At 41.1% G+C, this 11549-nt stretch overlaps 1 pseudogene; it reads left to right on the top strand.

Annotated features, from left to right (window-relative positions):
- The first annotated feature begins 9662 nt into the window (after positions 1–9662).
- On the top strand, positions 9663–9893 carry LOC142436708 (mitochondrial import inner membrane translocase subunit Tim9 pseudogene; annotated as a pseudogene).
- Positions 9894–11549: the final 1656 nt, after the last annotated feature.

Here is an 11549-nt window from a genome sequence, read left to right as displayed (position 1 = left end):
GTTGTTGATTGAGACCTTTCTTTCTGTCTTTTTTCCTAATTTAGGCATTTAATATTATCAATTTCTCCTTAATACTCCTTAATAGTAGCCTATAGTGTGGGTCTGGGCTGATCAGAGAAACAAATACAGAGACACGTATATTGTATAAGAAAGAGCTTTATATCAAAGAATAATTGTATCTTAAGAAAATGTCCCAGCACAATACAGCTCAAGTTCATAAGCCTGATATTAGCCCATAAGTCCAACACCAGTTCAAAAATCCTTCTTCATACTCACATAGCCACATTCAGTGATGCAAAATACAGGAAGATCACAGACTGGTGGATGCAAAGTCTTGTGGATTCAATGGCGGTGGAAGCATCCTAGCAATGGGTCTCCACGTGACTCCTCTAGCTCTCAGAGTGTGGTTCCTTGTGGCAGTTATATAATCTGTCAACTTGCAAAGCGGTGGAATTTAGCCTGTCAATTGGGTCACAACTTGTTGCATTTGGCATCATTGCATGTGTTGAGCAATCTGAAGAGGAATTCATAGACAGATATCAGACATATGGACTAATATCAGACTTTTGGACTTGGACTTGACCTGGATGTTTTCTCAATCTACAATTGCTCTTTGATATAAAGCTCTTTCTTACACACATATGGGTGTCTATGGACTTGTTTCTCTAGTCAACTCAGACTTCCACACACCTCAACAGGAAAGTGAAGCAGAGAAAGAGCTCTTTCAGCAAGCCTCTGCATGGCTTGTCAACAGGAAGACCAAGGCAGAGAGAGAGTGAAAGTTCCCAGAATCCTCATGAGAAGACTATGTCCACAAGGAGGCATCATCAGGCTGTGATCTACTTTTAGTGTTACTTTGACCCATATAAAATTTAAAATTATGTTAGTTTTCAAGTATTTGGGGATTTTACAGATATCTTTCTGCTATTGATCTTCTTGCGTGTATACACTGAATTGGTCCTCAGGTGAATATTCCAGGGAGACAGTCAGTAGATTTCTAGAGGTCCCTCTCTATGGAGAGCATTACACTCTTATGCCCTGTCCTATGTTTTCTCACCACCTATGGTCTCCTTGGGTCTGAGCTGCATCCCTCCAACTCAGAATGTTTCTTGGAGTCCTCATCTCTAAAAGAGTTTCCTTCGCCCTGGAAGCTCTTTCAAGGCAATTAACTGGGATAAGTAAAGGGCATACCTTATATGTTTCCTGTCTCTCAAAGCTCAATTTCCTTCGTTGACTGGTGTCTAATATCTTGGAAATTATTTTAAACTTGCTGTTAGTGGTTTTATTTTTTGGGGTGGGGGGGGTGGGGAGGTATTTCAGGCACAAAGATAAATCTGATTAGTTTTTCCATCTTAAACAGAAATGAAAGTTTGGATTGTGCTTTTCAACAGTTCTTTTTACTCTTTGTTGTATAGTATCATATGCATCGTGTAAAACGCCACGAGTACAGATGAAGTATATAGGGCAAGAGCCTGAATGCCTGAGTTTTAATGTCCTGTGCTTCTCACTCAAACTCACTGGCATTCTGCCAACACCAACTCATAGCAACCCTATCAGACAAGGTAGAACTCCCTCTGTGAATTTCCAAGATGGTAACTCTTTACTGGAGCAGAAAGCCCCATTTTTCTCCTGGGAGCTTCAAGCTAATTGTGAATTTCAACGAGTAACCACTATGGCACCCAGGCTCTTCCCGTGCCTAGAATACCAACCTATGCATCCTGAGGAAGCCTTGAACTCCAGTGAAGGTTAGTCGTCTGTGAGTGAGCATTGCCATTTAATAATGAGCATGTGTACTGTACTCAGAGATTTATAAAACTCATTCAATTCTCATAAAACAATTAAGAAAATATTATCTAATCCTCACAACATTTCTATAAGATAAGTTTTAGTAACTCTAATTTACTTCATGAGAAAACTCGACCTTTTCCCAGGACATTCAGCTGGTAAGTACTGAATATTCGGGTCCATACAATCCATGAGCTATCTATTACTGCTATAAACCTCACAGGTTTGTAAACATTAAGAGAAATAATAAGCAAAATTATATTACAAACAATTGGTAATAATTCACTCTGAGTGAATTATTCTCTTATACCTCTAAATAAAAAAACTTAAAACTAGCATGCTTGACTTCTAAATTACTTAATTTGTTTATGTGGTAGTCTGGGTAGACTAGAGAAACAAATTCATGACCACTCATACATTTATGAGAAAGAATTTTATATATAAGAGCAATTGAATATTGAAAAAATATCCCAGTACAGTCCAGATCAAGTCCATAAGTCTGATATTAGCCCATATGTCTGATACCAATTTATAAAGTCCTCTTCAGATTCACAAAACAATGAAGTCAAATTCAGGAAGATCACAGGCCAGTGGGTGGAAAGTCTTGTGGATCCAGTGGCGGTATCGTCTCCATGTAGCTCCTTCAGCTCCAGGGCTCTAGGACAGCCCCATGTGTCTTGTCAACAGGAATGTCTCACAGGGAGTGAACGAGTGTCCCACCTCCAGGGAGCCAGCCATTTATCTCCTATGGGCTTCCAAATGAGGTCCTAAAGCTGCCACATGATTGACAGGCGAAACGCCACTCCCTCACTCTTAATACTCTCAAATTGACAACAGAACATGTAACTACCACAGTTTATCAATTATTGTGGATTATAAACAAGAAGAATTAGAAGTTTACTTCATTGATCTGCTAAAAGTGTATTTCTCCTTATTGTCTTAAATCAAGACTGCAACAATGCAGAGCCCGGTTCAATTAATCCGTTGGTTTTCTATACGTTGCTAGTTTTGGAAGGACCAACATAAAGAAAATGCTGTATCTTGTCATCTGCTTATCAGACACAGCTGGAAGAGTAAGTCCATTCTGCCTCCCGCGTCAAACGTCAGGCCAGCTGAGGGCCTCTGTTCCACGGGGGAAAGAGTATGATTTGACATGATCCAGGCTATGTACGCTTAGGCAGACTTGTGGATTGTTTCACATTTTGTTGTAAACAGTTTGAAAATCTGCAGTCATGTCTGAGGTTTCTTGTGCAGGGGAGGGTGGCCTGGGGTGTGTTTTTGTTGAATGGAATGAATGGCTTTTGCTCACAAGAGGGGACAATTAGTCTACTCCTTTCTGTCTAAGAAAGAAAGCTGACTTTCCACTTTTAACAAAGGACTCTCAGACTTTTCCTTCTTAAGTGACCCAAGACACAAAGTTGGGGTCACTAGAGAGAGAAAACAATGAGGGACTTTATAGAGTAAACAAATAAAGCAAACTTAGAGGACTGTCCTTGTCTGATGCTTTGGGGTTTAGGTTTCATGTTTTCCACTCAGGTAGCCCAGCTAGTGGCACCCATCAGTTACAGTATATTCCATGTGCTCTTGAAATTCCGAGTTCCAGCCATCTGGAAGGACTAGAGTGAGAAAACAGAAAGCTATTTATTTTTCTACTTTGGAAAGGAAATTCTACTGGTTTGTTGGTTGGGTTTCTCTTTTGCTTCTAGACCCTGTCAGAAGAGAGCATGCATAGAATGGACTCCTGCCTGTCAGTTACCTTTGGTCCTACAAACCATCTCATGCTAGGCAGAATGTGTCTCAGAACACAATGTCAAGGAAACGGAACCATTTCTTCCAACTAGAAAATGCAATATGTAGATTAAGAGGTCAGTGCTGACACACTAATTAAAAATGTTTCTGCTGAGATAACCCTGAGCCATTATCTTTTCAATTATTCATTCTACTGTTAAAATTTTTTTTCTTGTGCTCCATGATATATTCCAGGTCTTTTGATAAGCAGCCACTGGGAATTCTGGTGCAACCATAAGTCTTTCCCAAAGAGATCTAATTTAAACTTGCTTATTTTCTGTTTGGAAAGTTTCTGCAGACAACTAATGCAGTTCAGGAAGTAGATGGGGGCAGTATAATTCCTTCTGATTGTCTATGATTCAATAGAAGAGACAAATTTCTTTCTTCTTCATGTTTTAGTATCCAGTTCAGAGCCTGAGTATTAGATACACAATACAGGGTTTTTCACTTGAGTAAATGATGAGGACTTGCTTGGTTAGTTTGCAGGAAAAAATCACAAGGAAAGAATAGAAAGCTAAATGCATGTTCCTGGAGAGAAAAAGATCTTATAATGATTCAGAGTAAATTTCTAAATTCTCTCTTAGCCTTATGAGTCCATCATTTTTGTCAACATATTTCATTGGATTTAGGTTGTAGCATGTCTAAGGATCTAATTAACAGTCTTCCTCTTGATCTTGCTGCTAATTTACTTCTGAGCAAAACAGAGAAAGAACTCCGCTGTTAGGTTTTCATCAGTTTAACGTTAGCAGAATCTTACTGAACCAAATATGAAGTGATTGTTTAAGTCTGAAGTGATTCCTGCTAACACATATGAACTCTAGAATCTATGGAAAGACAATAAAAAATGTTCATCCGAAGCCATCATTCATCACCAGTGTGTCTACCTTTTCCTCTTAAGATTTGGTCCATTGGGATCCCACACTTGGCAGATTTTATGCACTTTCTGAAGAATGTTTTTAAAATCTAGTGCTATGAACTGTAGCATTGATTAAGCCAGCTGTGTATTTTTCTCCCACACTCATAGTTTTAGAAAATAAAGATGATGATTGACATTGAATATTATAAATAATCCCATGAGTGAGGTATTTGGAGATAAAGCACATGGGACCCCTGCCCAGCCAGCCTTGCATTCGCCCTACATTATATCTGTTCTGTGGAAACGCCTTGTCTCTAGTTGCTCACCCATGTGTCTTTCCCCACTTCTTATTACTCTCTACCTTGTCCTCATTTTACATCATTATGCCAGTGGACTACAAACACCTGTCGTTGTTAAGTGTTGTATCCCGGCGCTCCCCAAGGAGCATAAGTGCAAGTGTCATTGGACTCCACTGTACCTGCAGTCGTAGCAGATAACAGAATGGCAGAAGCTGTGTCTTTCTGACATAGCTACTTTCTGACATAAATTTATGTCAGTGTCCTCAGACAAGACCTTAGGAGCAGAGACTGAAATATCCTTCCAAGGCCCACCATCAGCGACTGCATGCATTTCACTGCAGTCCTGCATGAACAGAGAACAGCTGTCCTCAAATGCCACCTGCTCCAGGACGACTTGTTCTGTGACCCTGAACAAGTAACTAATCTTTTTCTGGGCCCTAATTTTTTATCTGAAAAGGGCAGATGGACATCGTACTTATTCCATAGGACTGTTGTGAAAGTTCCACAGATACAGGAAGACAACACCGCATTGTCTAGAACTCAAGGGGCACTCAGTAAACGTTAACTATGGCTGAAACGGCTGCTGCTAAGATATCTTATGCTAAGAAGCTGGGAGAGCACAGATACTCAGCAGCAGAGACTTCAGAAAGAAGAAGATAATCCAAACCAGGGTTCCAAGCTAGCTAACCAGCCCAGGAGCAGTCCCAGGTACTAGCTGCATCTTAAGTGATGTTCTCGCTTTTACCTCTCCATGATCTAATATTCATTCAATCTATATAGAACTCACAGACAAAACCCATGATTAAAGGGATTATTAAGGAATACAATGTCAGTGAGAAGGTTTTTGGGTGGAGTTGTTTATCAGGACATGTTAGAAAGTTATTTCAGGTCTCCTAACAAATGCCCAAAGGAGCACACCCTCTGCTGTAAGTCTCAACTGAAGGCATTTAGCCTAAATTGTGGCTCTGGAAAACCAGCTCCATGGATTAAGTGCCTCGAGGCACTCCAATTCTGTAAGCCTTAGCCCAAAGGAACTCAGACACTCAGTGCCATTTCCTTGGGTCAGCAAACCTAGCTTCCCCAAAACCCCCACTCCACAGGCCAGCACAAAGGCACTCCATGGGTCTATTTGTCCACCACTCTTTTCCATGCACTAGCTCTTGGTTCTGCTGCTGCTCTTCTGATATTATATCGTCTTTTGGTTCCAGGAGGTACACAACACAGGAATTGCAGGTCCAAAGGTCATGCTCCACTACTGGCTTTTGCTGGTAAAGAGGCCCCCCTCCTCCTGCTTCTCAGTGGCTCATTTTATACATAGCAGAATGGCATGCCGAGGAATCCTGCTCACCGTTTCTCAGGTGAGCCCTCTCCGTGTCTTCTCCCTCTTTCTTCCAGACCCATGCAGGGGAAGGTCGTATGATGGCAGTATAGACCCATGCAGGGGAAGGTCATATGATGGCGGTATAGACCCATGCAGGGGAAGGTCGTATGATGGCAGTATAGACCCATGCAGGGGAAGGTCGTATGATGGCTGTATAGACCCATGCAGAGGAAGGTCGTATGATGGAGTATAGACTCATGCAGGGGAAGGTTGTACGATGGCTAGAAGAGTCATAATAAATAATTCACTTCTCCTGCACCTGAAATACCCACACCCTCCCCAACACACATGTATTTTTGTATTTTGTCTGATTCTGGCTCATAACCTCAGCTTTCCTTTCTCAGCGTCCTTCCTTCCTCTGGTTTGACACAAAATAAAACCAGACATGCTTCTTTTAGCCTTTCCAGTACAGAAGCCTTTACATGATTATTTTTGTGGGAAGATGAATATGAATGAGAAGGAAAGAGCTCATTTTCAATTCCCTTGTTTCAGTCAGATAGAAGCATGGCTTTAGTGTCCTGGTGTTGCTCCCAGAGTTATTCAGGATGTGCTGAGGACCATTTAGAAGGCAGACCGAACATTTGTACTCAGGAAGGGGAGGTGAATGACTGAGAATTGACATTCCTGCCTGAGTAGAAGAGGAGTGTGGGCCAACAGCATGTCCTACACAGCATCTTTCTCCCAACCTTTCCCCCTCACTCCCTAGATTGGAACATCACGGTCTTTGAATTGTAGGCTGTCTCTTTGTTTCTTAAAGGCATCCTTGTTCCATGATTTAAGACTCTTATGCATGAGAAAGGTTTTTTCAGCAGAAAAATGCAGCACACTTTTTACAAGTGATGTAATGCATTGGCCATGATAGTTCAACTTTGTCAAGGGTTACATATTTCATTTTGCAAAGAAGAATAACCTTTGGCAAATGACATCTGCTTTATTTCAGAATACAAAATGCATTGCTTAAGCAAAGAAATTTGATTGGTCAAGGGCTGCCTAAATTATTTCACCTCCACCTCCAGATTAACTCCTTGACATTGCCCATCCCCTACCCCCACCGCCCCACCAAAACAGACAAACAAAGCGTTCTGTAATATGTTTTTGGAGCCTACAGTATGCCGGATATTATGTGGGGTTCTCTCGCATAGTCACTTTCAGAACAAACTTCTATTCTCCATTCTTCCACTCTACTTTTTTTAAAACCAATATTTAGAGTGGGGATAACTTGGAAAAAGGAAGATTGAAATTGACATTATATCAATTCACGTGGAAAAATCAACATTGGAGCCAATGTCTTTGGAATGGAAAGAAAAGACAGATTAAAGTACTTACACTTATACTAGATATACAGCCATGGTGGTATATTATGTGTTTGGCTGTGATCTGCTTGGTGTTATATTTGAAATCCTATGCAGTTCTAGGGGAGAAAAGCAGGTACAGCCTCAGCAACCCACAGGGATTTCCTGAGAGTCAGCATTGACTTGATAGCTGTGTTAGTCGGGGTTCTTTAAAGAAACAAATCCACAGAAGCTCATGTATAAGACAGAGTTAGATATACAGGTTAAGTGTGCATCAAAAAAACATCCCAACTCAGTGCTGCCCAAGCCCACAAATCCAAAATTAACCCATAGGTCCAACATCAATCCACAAAGTCCTCCTCCATCTCACAAAACAGATGCAATGATGCCGACGGCAGGAGGAAAGCCGAGTCAGTGGATGTGTAAGCTTCTAGGTGCTGGCAGGAGTCTCCACACCGGTGCTCCAGCACCCAGGGCTGCATCGGGGTAGGTCCACGCGACTTCTCCTTGGGGATGTCTTGCAGGAAGTGGCTAAGGTAGCTGCACCCTGGTCTGATCATCAGAAAGCAAGAGACCCGAGAACTAGAAAGGTGAGGCTCACGGAGCCATTTATCTCTCTGCCCTTCAATTAACCCCACATGTGTTTATTGGCCAGGTTGGCGCAATAAACTAACTACCTCAATGGCATAACAACATCCCGATAATCCTTCCATTTCTTTGAACCACCCTTCCCGGCCCCTCCCCTAGCCCTGGCTTCCTCGCAGTTATCAAAGTCTTGTCTATTGGTGTATAAACCACATTTCTTCTTCTTTGTTTTGGCTTCTAACAATGGTAATATTAAATATTGACCTTTAGCAGATTGACTGAGTTTGCTAAGCATAATGTTCTCTAGTTTTTTCCATGTTTAAGAGAATTGGCATTGTTTTTACTGATATATTAAATTCCATAGTATGACTGTAGTAGAGCTTGTATAAAAACCTCTATAGTTGAGGATTTTAGTTGTTTCCATATGCTTGTTCTTATGGAAATTGCTAATAATGATGTCTTTAAAGAGAGCCAGGGACATATGTAAAATATATATATATATATATATATATATATATGGTTTTTAAACTCACACTTCATCGTAACCCTAGTCTAAGAACAATGAGTTCTTATGACATGGCTATACTCAATACCTAAAGAGAAGTGGTCACTAAAGATTTGAGTATATCAAAGTGTAATGAAGAAACCACGAAGTGATCAGTAAAGATATGAATGTTATATCAAAATGTAGTGAAGAAGCCAAATATTACCTGCCTATCAGAAAGAATAGCATCTGAGGTTTGAAAGGCTTGTCTGGAAACAAGCAGCCATTTAGGTGAGACGTCAGCTTAGTTTATGGGAAAGAAACACACCAATCTGTGTGATCCAAGAACTGTAAATAATAAAATCCAAACATTGAAGAGGGAATGGTATTAGAGCTTAAAATCTGAACATCCAGTTTGCAAAAGACTGGATGACAATGAACAACAAAACCCATTCTCAGGGTCCCCCATGCGGAGTCAGTCTCTGGTGAAGCCCCGTGGACTGTGAGTCATAGATGGGAAAGTCTTTGTCACCAGAGTACATTGAAGGGTGTATTGCTGCAGGTGACAAGTTGTGATACTTTGTCATTGATCTCTCTCTGGATGCAATGTACAATTGCTCCAGTTTTTAATATTTTCTGTCTTGTTGGAGATTGAGGTTTTTCTCTGTTTCATTCTGTCATTATTGTTGGTCCATTTGTATGTTTTCCTGTGTAGTAGGGGGTATCCTCTCTATGCCCACCTTCAAAATGAAAAACAACAACAACCAAAAAAAAAACAAACCCTCCGCTGGGCAGTTTTGTAGTATACATTTTCCCCTGTTAGGCAAGCATCCAGCACCTCACTCCAGGTTAGTGCACCCAGTGGAGTTGCCTGGGAAGGTTTTCTCTCCAGTGAGCAATTTATCCTTTGCAAAGCCTTTTCTCATACACCGTTCTCCTTATTATTACGAAGCCAGGTGCTGGTCCCCAAGTGTTTTCTTCCTCCCCTCCCCCCATAGCTACTGTGCTGCCCCTGGCCTTTGTCTTCCTCTGAGCATCCCCGCTGCTGTCAGGTATGAGAACCGTACTTAAGTGCTTACGTAAGAACGTAGGCTCACTGGGGACATTCGGAAATGACTGGGCAACTACTATTCCAGACCAGAAGCGAAACTTGTGCATCAGAAAAGGTGACTGATACACATACCAAAAGACTATGGCTGCACAAATACCAGAATTCAATCAGATAAAACAGTTGAAGGAATTTCTCAGAACCTGGAGATATCACAGGAAAAGATGCAAAACCTGAAGATACCACCAGTTCAGAGTATTGCTTACAGAAATATTTTTAATGATGCAACGAATATCCATGAGGTTGTAGGAATATCATATCCAGCAGAATGCAGTTCTAGCAGCCAAAGCGAGACCCCTGGGTCAACCACGATAGCGAAGCCCCGATGGGTGGATTTGGGATGTTATGTTGCTGACAATTGTTGAACTGGAAATGAGGATTTGTATGTTAGAATGCCTGAGGACCAAAAGCCTCAAAACCGTCTGGCAAATGGAAACCACTGGGGAAACAAACTTGTTATGAACCAGGAATAAACCGAAGGTTTTGTTCAGTAGAAATGTTAAGCTACAACGCTTGCTCGGGCCTTCAGATTCAGCATGTTGGCCAAATGATTAGAAAACTAAACCATTGTTTCTTCAGTTGTGAGTGTTAATTTTAAAGCCAACTAAATTTTCAATCCGTATGAGGTAGAAAAAAAATTACTGAAAATAAATGGACAGGATAATTTCAGACAGAATCATTCTCTAAGTATCCCTGTTCATTTGCATCTGCCCCAAATTCCTGATAAATACATAAAACAATTAGTTTCTTTTAAAAATGTTCAGGTGCTATTAAGAAGTTTTTTATTAAGAATTCAGATGCTATGCTCATTTTCCATACTTCTTTTTTTTAAAAGCATTTTATTGGGGGCTCATACAACTCTTACCACAATCCATGCATACATCCATGTGTCAAGCACATTTATACATTTGTTGCCATCTTCATTTTCAAAACATTTTCTTTCTACTTGAGCCCTTGGTATCAGCTCATTTTTTCCCCTCGCTCCTCCACCCTCCTTCCCTCGTGAACCCTTGATAATTGATAAATCTTGTTGTTTATCAGCCAGGAGTGCTTCCAGAGAAATAAAATAATAAATATGGGCTTCTTAAATTGGCTCTCCAGCCTGACTAGTCTTAACACTAGTAATGCTACTTCAACACCCCAAGCATGGATAAGTCCACTACTCTTCCTACTCCATGGTGTGAACTAGCAAAGATAATACCTAAAGTAGCACCACCGATAGATGAGATGCTGGTTAAAGGAGAGGCTCTGAGTGATCGTATGTTTGATATTTTCCAGGACTTTTGTAAGATGACAAGTATAGGGAAGTTGGTTGGCTGGTCATTCTTACAATGGAAAGTGTGATTAAGGAGAGGGATGGTCCCAGAGCCTCAAAAGCACGCCTCGGGTGCTGATTAACGGATCTGAAAACTTCCATCTGTGCTACAAAGGAGAGCCTTCTCTCCTCTAGTAAAAGAGCTGACATTGCTGAGAACCAGGCCCAGAGTCTCATTATGCGAGTGGCTGAATTACAACGGCAGCTGAATTGCAGATCTACAGCAGTTTGAAACCAAAGTAAGGGCATTGATTGGGGAAAATTGGGGCCTTGCAATATGGGATGGGAACATATGGGCTGATGATACAAAAGAGGAGGATATTGAGCCCTTAGAAACAATTGACCCACCCCAGTCAATAGATCCACCCCTCCCAGCTGAAAGTATTAATTCACAATCCACACCTGAGCAGATTAGCCAAACTATTCAAGTTAATATGCCAAGTGGGGCTGCAGCAGTAGCATTGCCTGAGAGAGATGGCTTACAAGATATTGCTGAGAGCACCCAGGAAACACCCTCACCACCCATTATTTATGCTAGATCTGTCTCAGAAAGCTCCTAAAGGTGAGGTTGAGATGATTACCCAAGAAGAAGCGTTCTATATACTCATAAAGATCTGCTTGAGTTTTCAAATACGTGCAATCACAAGCCTGGGGAA

Source organism: Tenrec ecaudatus, chromosome 1, assembly GCF_050624435.1.
Source record: "Tenrec ecaudatus isolate mTenEca1 chromosome 1, mTenEca1.hap1, whole genome shotgun sequence".
Lineage (NCBI taxonomy): Eukaryota > Metazoa > Chordata > Mammalia > Afrosoricida > Tenrecidae > Tenrec > Tenrec ecaudatus.
The sequence above is the reverse complement of the archived record's forward strand: the minus strand, read 5'-3'. Positions and strand labels throughout refer to the sequence as shown.